General features: G+C 27.2%; 1 pseudogene; it reads left to right on the top strand.

Annotated features, from left to right (window-relative positions):
• The first annotated feature begins 9,622 nt into the window (after positions 1–9,622).
• On the top strand, positions 9,623–11,829 carry LOC149058267 (uncharacterized; annotated as a pseudogene).
• Positions 11,830–13,049: the final 1,220 nt, after the last annotated feature.

Genomic DNA, 13,049 nt, shown 5'->3' with positions numbered 1-13,049 from the left:
AAGGTAATTAATTATTGACGATTGGTGGTTCATACGATTTTAGTGCTGGTTATTTTAAATTAACTAGTTATATATAATCGGGCTCGGATTAAGACTTACCCGTAGGCTGTGATGAATTAGTTATGTCTATTTTGCTAGCCTTTGGCTTGAATATTTAATTTTTGTTTATAAGTTTGTTGTATAATTTTCAAAAATGTTTCAATCAATATACCAAAATCTATCATTATTTGACTTAAATAATTTATAAAATTATGTTTTCAAGTTTTTGGACAATATACATCTCAAAAAGTAAAACGAAACAAATAAAAAAAAATTATGTGAAGTTTATTTTATTTTAAACGCGTATAATTAGGAGCACTCTCAAAGTGCTTCTCAAATTTAGAATTTTTAATTTTTGTGGTTTAAGCTAGAAGTTGATTAATTATATCTATCAAAGGTGTTCCAGCACTAGATATGATCACTACCCAAAATTGGAGTCGATAAAAGTGAATTACTTTTTTTGAATCGGGAGGCCAATATAAACTTTAAAAAGATTTACTGGAAGTTATTCAAAGGAGTATATTCGTGCACGATAATAAATAATAATATTAATATATTAAATTTAAAAACGTAACTTTGTCTCACAGAACTGCGGTCCGTCTAATGTAATCAATTTCAATTAAACTGCAGTAGGTACGAAAACTACATGGTTTTTTGTATGGAAACATTCTATAATCTATTATTACAAAATAAAGAAACATAACTTCTTGAAAGTAGGTACTTCAACGAAAAAAAAAAATTGTTTGATTGTTTGATTATTTAGATTATATTTGATATTTTGTAAATTATTTGTATCCGGGCCCGATTGTATTATGTGGACAACAGTGGACTAAATAAAGCAACATAAATATATTTCAATTGAATAATAACTTTAAAAACTCTCTAAATAATATATTTTATAAATATAATCCAAGAACCAAGAACTACTTTGTATACCTAACAACAACCTTTGTGACATTTGTATGTTCATTATTAATTTGAGTTAAATTATAAAATTTAAAATGTTAATAACTCTTCATCTTCTGCAGTGTTAGCAGTATATCGTATATAATGTAGGTAAGCAACTAAATATTTCAATATCTCTACCTATCTAAATGGTGAAACAACTTTATTTAAACAATAAAGTACTAAATTATGGCTTTTAACTTTTAAAAACGATATAGTTATGATAATACATTCGGACGACTTTTGTGGTTATAAGTTTATCAGATTTGCAATTCTGAATTGTGGTTGTATTTTCTTTGTGTAAATAAAACACGAAAATACGTGGAAGTATATGAGTTCAACAAATACACGCTACTTGGTGTGGGATTCGGACGTATAATGACGACATCGATAATATTGTCTGGGGTAGTTTTTTTTCTTGTGTGTGTGTGAAACAGAGCTGAAGAAACATTTGGCAACCAAAAATCTGGCATGCTTAGTACGATTGAAATAAAAAAAACCTCATTAATCGCTAGAAAGCAGAGAAGTAACGTGGTGTTCAAATTTAACGAGGTCGACAGAAAAAGTAAAAAAAAAAAACCACTTCATAGGGTTCGGAACCCTGAAAACGCGTTAAAACGGTCGCGGATTGTATCGCAGCGTTATAAAACCACACTCGCCCTCGAGCAGAAAGAGGATTATATTAGGTGCTGTATATGTAGTATGTACCTACTGCTATTATGTTGAAATTTCCGCAGTCACTGTGGCGTGCTCGTAGAGATTTCGTTTAAACATCGATTTTAAGTTACCTCATCAGTGTGTGTGTGTGTGTGTGCAACGATGGTGTCGTCGATTGTGTATACACCTTGCGATTACATCATTAATGTGTGTTGAAAAAAATCGCGTCCCGTCCGTCAGTACAGCTTAAAATTGCAAAAGGTGATAGAAAAGAACCGTCAACGATAGACTACTTAAGTGGCAAGGGCTGGAAGTAATAATTCAAGACTATGACGATTCGTATACCAATAAGTTTGATAAGACATGGAGGACAATAAAAACACAACTTGAATTAAGTGTGCCGCGCGTACACAGCATTTTTAGTTTTAAAATCTTTATGTATATTATCCTTGAATGAAAAAAGAATTCCTTAAAATAATAAATATTTTTTTTTAAACAATTAAAATGAAGGTGAACTAGGTATTAAATAATTGTAATTTATAATATTTATTAAAATAAAAATAAAAAATCACATTTACAACATTGAAAACAGCTGAACAACAATACGTATTAAGTTAGATAAATATTTTATCGGATCATTTTGCTGCAGTACGTATACACGCATTATTCTTTTGATACAATCATTGTGATGGTTACGTGACATACATGACTAATACAATATAAGTCAATGGGCAGTGAACATATTATTTAGACTCGAATCGTTATATTTTTTACAAATAATATGGTTTTATATTCTCTTTCACATTTTGAAAACCTAATTGGGGTAGCTATTATTCAAATCATCATAGTGTACGTGATGTATATACGTCGATTTGAATAAATTATTATTTATCTGCTACTGTGTTATGTTATTGAAACCCCACGTTTATCACATTCACTGTAGGATTTTGTGGAATATACAACTGTACACGACCGACCGGCAATATACGTAATTCGGTATTTTACGGTCAGTATATTAAATTGATTCTCATTGATTGAAAAGGTTGTGTTTCCGAAAGTCATAACATGAGCTATTGTCAATGTTTGTCGGAAAGTAGAGTAGAAACGTATAAGAATTACGAAGGACAACAAAAGGGTGAAAAGTGACCACGAGCAATATTTAGTTGTATTGAACAAAATGTGACAGCCAAACAAAATAAGTGCTGGACGCTTATGTAATTGGATTATAATTGTACAACTGTGTTTCTGTGTGCATTATATATATTATATAGGTGCAATGGTCAAATAATTTTTCATAAATCGATTTGATGTATTTTTATTTATATATTCTATTGTTTGAACTAATTTTAGATTCTGAACGAAGTGATGAATGTATTGATTTTACAATGATGTGTGTGTGTTTTTTTTTGTGTCTGTGTACAGCATAACTAGTCGAAATAATGCTTCAATTTCAAACATTGGGGGTGGTTTCCGATGTAAAAGTAAATATCCTTGGTGCATTATAGAAGACAAAAGTAAACATTTTCCAACAGTTTTCTCAAAAAAATCGAGAAAAACAAACAAAAAAAAGGCAGGTAAGTCGTGGATGTCGCTCTGCTGTACAGTAGATTACAAGTGGGTTACTATAATGGATGGAATTAAATTTGAATCCAATGATATTATATCATTGTATACGAAAAACGATTCTGAGCGAAGACGGTTTATCTGTCTAGGATATATTATAGATTATTAAAAATTTTAAAATCTTAGATTTAAAAAGAAGTTAAAAGTTAAAAGTTTACTGTAACTATCAAAATTACGAGGTTTGATAATTAGAGAAGAACTCTTGGCGGTAGCCGTAAAACCATCGGTACCCACCACCAGAGATATAAAATCTGCTTTCAACGAGGAGTAATTTATTAGTAACATTACTTATGACAATTGGCGGCGCTGGCATGTTCGTAATCTCGACTTTTCCATCACCGGGGTGTTTTGATGGTGGCGTACTAGGTTCATATTGAGCCGAAGGTGATATTTCGACAAGAGGGGGACTAAAAACCTCGGGGAGGTTGTCAACCACGGAGAGGGGAGCGAACCGATTTGACGTCACATAAGACTTGCTTTTCTTTAGACTATTGTATCGAGATTTAACGAAGAGGAGAACATCAAAATCTGTTTGGTTGACTTCTATGTAGTGGAGTGGGACATGACAGACGGGTCTGCGTATTATCGTGCTAAACACGTGAACATAATTAAATAATAAAACTGATAGTAATTACGTACGCAACGTAGTGAACAAGCGTGCTTGACGGCGGACGACACAGAACTGAAATAAGAACAATATTTTATACTTATCTGAAATACCATACTCTGACATATATTTAATTGACTTATGATAGAAAATGTAAATGTGTTTACTGAACAAAATCATAATTTGAGTGGTTTAAATGACAAAGTGAAAAATGATTAAATAAATACTATACCTTACAAAGTTTATTAACCGTAGGGTAATTTATTTAGTATTTCATTCCAGCTGAACAATTTCAGAATTGTGTAACATACATATATACTACGTGATATTCCCACGATAGTCGCAAAATGCTATTGAAAAACTACTTTTAAATTTTTTTTACTAATGACGGAAATGTTTTCAATAGGTTAGAGCATTGAACCGATAAAACGAGTGCCACGTTTTCAAAAGAAAAATAATTGTTCAAAAGAATCCGTTCACAACCACAGCCGTAATATATATCTCAAATTACACTTAAACCACTTTTAGACATCGTCTTTTTTTATTGAACATGTTTGACATCAGCAGCAAAGGCTATTAGTCGCATTTAGTATACACAATTTTTTTTTAGATTTTATCTTGCAGATTGGTTTTTTCAAGAATTTGAGAACCCGTGCGAAGGTGGTAGCGTCCGGTCCGAGAGCTGCGTCCAACGTAATGGGTACGTTTGAATTTCTTCGTTCATCCCGTCTTTTTAAAAATATTTCTTGAATGGAGAAAACGGTCAACAAATGTATTCATAAAGGAATCCGAATTAATTTGGTCTTAAACTCTTTACGTTGTTAATATCGTTATAAATAGCAAATAACCTCGTACATGGTTAAATGTATATATTGCAACGTGGTCGGGTGACTTTGTTACGATATTAGTTATCCTACAGGGAAGGTTTTCTAGTTCTTATGGATAAGTTTTCCGTAGCTGGAGGTTAGAGCACTATATGTATGAGGTATTTTATCAATAATAAGGCATGTTTGGTTTATAGATCCATATTAATTATTATATTAAAAATAATACTTTACTAATGTAGATGGCTGTTAATAAGTGTATTGGTGAGTTCGCTCCTGTTGATGGTGACTGTTGAACTAATTACTGTGTGTCATTTTAATAATAAGTAATTATATGCATGGGTAGAAAAGTTTGAGTGCGTAGATTATGTATTGGTCAATCATTTGAGTGTGTGTTAAGTGTAGGTATAATATTTATATATATGGTGTATTGGTGTAAAGAATGTTAAATATATATATTATATAGATATAGATGTAGATATATAAATATATAATACTGCTTATAAATAACGAGAGTTATGTATTTTATTTGCTAAATGGGGTTCCTTAACTTTTTTTCAATACTAAATACAATAATATTTATAAAGCAAATAAAGGAAATATTGTTAAAATAATTTTAAATAAATGTATTTTTTCATGAAATTAATTAATTTGTTTTGATATGATATCGGTTTGTTAATAACAGTTTTATTATAATAATATAATAAACGTATTCATTAAGTACTTAATAGTTTTTATGTTACCGATTATATTCTGTAAGTACGTAGCTATTGTGTTATAAATAATAGAGTTGATCAATAGAATAGATATTTTTTATTAGACATTTTGAAAAAACAATTGAATGCACTACGCTAGAGTTTTCAATGAATTAAAATGTCTGAAAACAAATTAATAAACGCGATTAAATTAAATTGCATAGTGTATACAAAATGTTAAATTGGGATATAAATTATATTTTAGACAAAAAATGTATTTTATTTTAGATGGGATTATAGAAATATTATATACTTTGAACCTATACATTAAACAACCAATAGAATATGATACAATTAATAATATATATTTTAATCCTTGTTAGTTGTTGGGCATGTAAAGCCGGACAAAAGGAATGAAAATGTCTTGAATGAAAACTACCAGTGGTAAGTTTAAGTGACATTGAAAATCTGATAATATTAAGAACAATAAACCAACAGATTACAGCAGTTTCCTTGCAATAACTTGTCAATATTTTTATTAGTTCCTACGAATGTATTAAAAATAAAATGAAGAATTTCATAGATTAGGGTTATCAGCTATACCAAGTGATCAATTTAACACTTACATTAATTTGAAAGGTTTCAACTTTTTGAAAATATTTTTTACAGAACTTGACCATTTGTCATTTAAAAATGACATTTCTGAACAAAAATTATATTATTTTAATTTTTCACTATTTTGAATAAGGCCATACATTTAATCTCGTGTTCTGAAGCAGAATATTATTCGGTATATTTAAATCTATAAAACAATAAATTTTGGACTAATAATAGTTTATTAGTTATAATAGTGTATAAAGTGTTTATGAGTGAAGTAGTGAACCAACATTTTGTGGAACACCCCTGTATCATTTTACTCCGCTCATCTAAACTTTAAATGATTATAAATTATAACTAATGAACTACACTTGTCTGAAATTTGATTTTTATAAACTGAAATACGATTATAAATTATAACTAATGAACTATACTTGTCTGAAATTTGATTTTTATAAACTGAAATACTCTAAATATGTTTTGCTTAAAAATATAAAATTAAAAATGTATGGTGTCATTCAAGAAAGCGAAAAACTTATGAAACATAGATTTAAAAAAAAATTCTATTTTAAAATTACATCAAATTATATTTAAAAAAGTATTTTCAAATCGAAACTTTTCAAAATAACTAATGTAGATATTTCGTACTTAATTAGATCACCTAATAGTCGAATTATATATATTATAAATAAGTATTCATTAAATTTGTATACATGATCTATTAACAAAAAAATACATAATATGTACACTTGTGCTGTTATTAATAGATTAATTTTACTTTTAAGTTAAAGGTGGTATATATTAAAAATATTAGTGAAAATTCAGTAAGTGCATGAGTACTGAAGACCTTATTTGAAAAATAAACTTCATATTAATATTAATATTTTAAGATTGGATATCATAGGTATATTTTAGAGAATAGAGATTGAATTAAATCAATGCAAATAATTAAAATTTATTTTTAATACTTTGCATTATTAATAATTAATAAGAACTAAATTTTTAAGGTAACTTTATAAACAATAAATACCTATTGATAATTTACATGCAGCTATTTACACCAGAACTTATCAGGCATTAACATGTTGTTTTTTTTATTTAGGGTGAATATCGAGCAAATTCATATCACTATATAATTGCAAACCATAAGCAAATAACATAATATTCAACTATTATTTAAATAAAAAGTCAGATACCTCAACGGAATTTAAAGGAAACATGATAATTTTTATAGCAATAAACGATTCTCTTTTTGTAAGATAACAATTATATTCTCGCTATTATTCATTTTATGTAGGTACAATTATTATTTTTCAAAGTTAAGAATAAAATTTGAAAAAAAATGTATTGTCTTATGACTTATAGTTCGAATAGTCAAAAAAAGTCTAATACTATTGCATTAATCACTTCCTGGTTTCCGAACACTTAAAATCAATAATAGACTATAACAAAATAGCTATTGTCTTTGATAAAATATATTAATGATTTAAATTTCCTCGTGTGATTTATTCGTTCAGAAAAATACTTAGGTAATATTAAAAACACAATATAAAAATAATAATATTTCAATCCATAAATTATTTGAGTTTACTAAATGCATCCATAAAAAAATCACACATTCAGAATGTCCCGTGAGGATACACTCATTAGCCGTAGAAGGGGACTCGCCGCCCGGGCAAAAACCAGTTTTTCACCGTTTTATCTATAAATTTTTAAAAAATAATTAAAAATCATAAGATTAATGAAAATAAAATGTTGAAAGGTCAACATTTTCAGCATAATAAACTCTTTAAAATAGTTATCTTTATTTTTTTCAAAAAATAAAAATAATAATTTTTTAACTTTTGTACCAAAAAATGTAATTAAATTAAAAAATAAAATATATGTAGCCATTTTCTATGTGAGTCTAATAAAAAAAACAGATTTATGATATATTTATTATCTTTGAGATATCAAAATGAGTAAATCCTCGTGGGACACCCTGTGGTCTGTAAACAAAATATATCATATAAGCTATTGCCATCATAAATATTTGTATATGGCTTGATGTGGCGTGTTGGCTGCTACCAATAGCGGAATGCTACTGGGAGTAAGTAACAGCCACAGCTACTAGCTCCTGGATGGTTGCCCACCCAGGTTCATAGTAGTTAAAAACCTTGCTACATATACACATGTTTGGTACCTACCATAACAACTGTAACAACCGTAAAAACAACCTACCGTACCAAAACCTTATACCCCTATCACAGTTCATAACCCCTACAACAGCTAATGACCTTATAGTCACCAGGCTTAAAATCAAAAAAAAAATTATATATATAGATTACACTGTGATTCCATGAAGATGTGCTCTCATATTTGTTCGTAATTTTAAGTTTTCAATTGAATTCATAAAGGGGACAATTTCAAGTATGCTTTGATTATGCTCTGATCGCGTACCTCTGTTAATTGCGGGAAGTGTCTGTCAGAAATCTCCAGCAAATACAAAAGTAATTCCGCCCAATTCCTCCAATGTATTAAGGTATGGTATCCCTGAATTCAGAAAAAAGAAACTATTTATGGATTAAATCTCCTATGTATTATCTGCATTGTAGAATTAATGAAAAATAATAAATGATCTCTTCTATGAGTTACCTAATATTATCTATAAATAAATAAATAAAAATAAATATATATAAATCATTAATTTTGTAATTCCTGAAAACTACATTTTTTTTTTACATAGAAGATTTATTTTTGTCAACAACGAATTATACATGCATGATAAAGACAATTTTTACCTTTCAGGGTGTTTACATAGCAACTGGATTCGATACATCAAACTTAGAAAAAGATCAATTATATTCCTAAAACGTTTGCTTATGGAACATACCTATAAAATTCGTTCAGTTTTGAAAGACATGAAAAAACTAAGTTACAGTTGCGTAATTCTTATAGTACAGTTTTTACGACCATTGGAAAAGTTTTAATTTTTTTAATTGTATACATTTTAATGTTTAATCTGGTGACAGAAGATGGTTTACTAGTGGTAACATTAATACACCGAAACTTATATATTACAAGACCTCATGAGCAATAGTAGAAAAAATTGTATTATAGACAATTTTTGAAAATATATATATAAATAATATTGTTCGAATTTGGTTTGGTTCTCAAATACAAAAATATACTTTAGTTAAATTTAACTAATATATAACTACATTTTTTAATCATATTTGATGTTATATGTTACCTTGGAAAGAAGTTGATTTGTAAACTAACGCGATACAAAATAAATTAATAAAAAATATAAATAATTGGAGTATTATATTTATGATGTCCTATTGAAAATATATTGGATAATTCTGATATAACATTATTATTACCTATTTACCATGTACAGTTTTATCATGAATAACCAATCGATAATTAACAAGCTATTGTATTATTAATAATAGATTGATTTATTCCATAGATATTTAAACGCATTGAAAAAAAGCAATTACAATAAGTCTTAACAAGAATGTCTGAAATAAGATTAATAAATATGATAAAAATATTGTATTGTCTGTTAAGTGTATAAAATATTGGTTCAAATAACTTTTTTGTCAAAAAAAGGATTTTATTTCAGATATTATAATAATATACGTGTTGAAAAAATAGTATAACATGAAACTTTCGTTTATATTCGTTTTAATTCTTGTAAATCGTGTTAAACCAGAAAGAACCAATCACAAACTTCCCTTAAAGCTACCTATTATAGTAAGTAGATGAGTAAGTCTATTGAACATATTTGTATTATTTTTTTTTTATAATTGTTTGAAATTACAAATCATTTTAAGAGAATGCTAACCCGTATGTGTTGACTCTGTCTCACAAGTGAGCAACATAGTAAATTTTACGCTTAAAATATCACGTTTAACTCCGTTAATTTAAAATTTTGAGTGAATTGAAATCTTATACAAATTAAAATTATTTTTATTATGTTTTAATTTTAAAGCTAGTTAAAAGTACTTTAAAATACACAAGCAGTTTACAATTTTAAAATAACCATAACTTGTTTTAAAATGAACCAAATAAAAGCCCTGAGATGCCATAGATAATAATCTTACCTTGTTACCTTTAATTTTTATAAGAGGTCAATTCACTCTAAATTTTAAGCTAACAGAGTTAAACGTACGACGTACGTGTTAAACGTGATCTGCTGACCATACAATTTGCCATGTTGCGCACTTGTGAAACAGAGACAACACACACAGGTATGGTTTCCTCTAAATTTTGATTATTTATGATTATGATATTATTTTTAGGGTGAATACCGAACGGACTTTAAAAAAATGTATAATTGCAATACCATGCCACAAAATAAAATAAATTTAAACTATTATTTAAATAAAATGTCTGACAATTTAAAGGAAATTTATCAAATACAATACCAATTAAATCTTCAATCCTTAAAACTAAACAAATGTACTGACTGAGAAGATATTTGATAATTATTATATAATACTTCAACAATCTCAAGAATTTGTTAATAATATGACCAGGGCTAGGATTTGTAATAAAAAATTGTAAAATATGCATTTTATTTACCAAAATATGCAAAAATATGCATTTTAATTTCTATCTTAGATTTTATATTGACCGACATACTTTTATTAATTGTGTTTATCTTTCTTCGTCAAACTATTCAATCTTTAATCGCATACCTATTGTACCATAGGACTGTATTTATAATAAAATTTGTGTTTGACAAAAAAAATAAGTTTTATACTTTAATCAGCAGAGCTAGAATTAAATATGAAATTTTAATATTTTTTTTTTTTAAATTTGCATTTTATTAAAAAATAATTATAGCAAAGCGATTACAAAAAATATTAATATTAAATTATAAATATTAATTACGAAATATACTATAAAACATGCATTTTTCGTATTCTTATAATCGAAATATGCAATAATATTCATTTTATTCAATATATGCATTTTAACCAAAATATGCAAAACACCACCTTTCATCGCATCATGAGGTGATTCGTGGACATTACTGACAAAATCAATAATCAGAAGTCGCAAAAAACATGCTGTTGCATACAAATCCTAGCCTTGAATATGACAGTTTCATTGCTACTACGTTTACCAATATTATATTATTATATATTAGGTATTCTTTTATTTATAGTTTTTATTTTATTATTTATACATAGATAAATACGAAGTTTTGATACTCTATAAGTGGATTTTAAATTTAAATAAGTTTAGGATTTTCCGGGTTTATCTTTTAGTTCCTTCAAATTGATCAGATTCCTCTTCCGACTCCAGTGTTACTAGACCATACATTTTGTGTAATTTGTTTTTCTTTAACTAGTTATACCAAATTAAACTTGAAGTATTATTACTTTAGTTTGATGTTAATGTTGCCACCAAAGGGGCTGACGGAGATTGGAAAAACAATACAACATATTCCACGCTGCTCAAGCATATACAACAGTAAAAAACTTTATGAGTAACATTGACACTAGTGGACTTGGATTGAGTTTAAAATTCCCTATACCCACGGTATGTAAATTTTAAGCTATTGGTATTTATCTAAAAATAATAATACATTAGAAATGTAGAATTTTCAAACGCATATATCTTAAAACTCAATATCTGTGGTTAAAAATTGTTTTAAAATAATTGTTTTAAGGGCGTTCACGTCGCAACAAGTTTCAATGCATCTAACCTGGAAAATCTCAATTATATCTCTAAAAAACTTCCTTATGGACTATATAAAATTCATTTTTTTATAAACCATTAAAACAATTGTATTGGTTGTTTTGTAACTATAATTCAAATAAAACGACTTTCAGAAACATATTAATATTTACTGCTTAGTACATTTTTATAATTTTGGACTAAAGATATGTTAAAAACATTATTGATATTATCACCCTTTGGTTAATGTTTATTTTAATTTTGTGACTAGAATATTTTTTGGTTATGGATATCTGTATGTGTTATGAATAATTGTTATTATTTATCATAAATTATGTTCTGCGAAAAATAACTTGGGTATTCTTTGTTCAGTTTGACATTAATTTAACAGTTTTAAAGTTATGAACGGTACCTATTATTTATTTATTTATACGTATCGGTAAAACAATGTTTATTTTATTTATAATATAGGTAATTAAAGTAACTGATATTATTCTATGAAGGTAGAGTATAATTTTGAATTCAAAATATCTTAAAAATAAATGTCCAACAATACCTAGATACTCACTTGTACTTACAAAAACTGCTGTAACTAATTCAAGTCTAAAGTTTTTATTATTTTCAATTGTTTGACATACAAATATAAAATACTCAACAAGTGAAAACATTAACGTTTTATTGATAATTATAGAATTTTATAATCTCAAATTATTTGAGGTTCTCAAATATCAAAATAAATGTATTATTTCGTAAATAATATATAATACCATATGATATGCTTTTACACCTAATGTATCTAAAATTTCACTTGCGTATAGTGCTTAAAAGTAAAAAATATATTATATTTGAAAACATCCACAGATTAGGTTAGGTACTAAACAACACATACTAATTAAATGTTTGAAAAATAAATTATCAAATCGTTTTTCGAATATTATTGATTTTTATTTGATAAATGATGATTGAGTTAATAATTCATGAAAGTTTTTTATGATATCTAACTAAAATGACAAATATTTTAAGCTCGTCTAAAACTCCATAACTTTATCTATTTTCTTGATAACATTAAGCGCATATCGCTAATAAACGATAAATTATATATTTATTTATTTATTTATTATATTATAATTAACTGCCTATATAATCTTTAGCATCACTATTTATATTTTAATAGCTTAGAAGCTACTTGATCGAATTTTGATTAAGATATATAAAATGTTTTAATAAAATCATTCACTTAACAAAGTATATTCACCTATTGGTTTACGTTTGGCTTCAAAGCCAAGTAAATAGATAGGTTAGGTTATACGCCCCATATTATGACATAGTGACACCTACGATGCTTATGGATATTTAGGCGATATGTTATAAAACCATTAAATAAAC

This window comes from Diuraphis noxia, unplaced genomic scaffold, assembly GCF_037042655.1.
Source record: "Diuraphis noxia isolate RWA-SAM2 unplaced genomic scaffold, SU_Dnox_SAM2 contig0002, whole genome shotgun sequence".
In the NCBI taxonomy this organism is placed as follows: domain Eukaryota; kingdom Metazoa; phylum Arthropoda; class Insecta; order Hemiptera; family Aphididae; genus Diuraphis; species Diuraphis noxia.
Note: the sequence above shows the minus strand (reverse complement) of the source record. Positions and strands in the feature narration are given on the sequence as shown.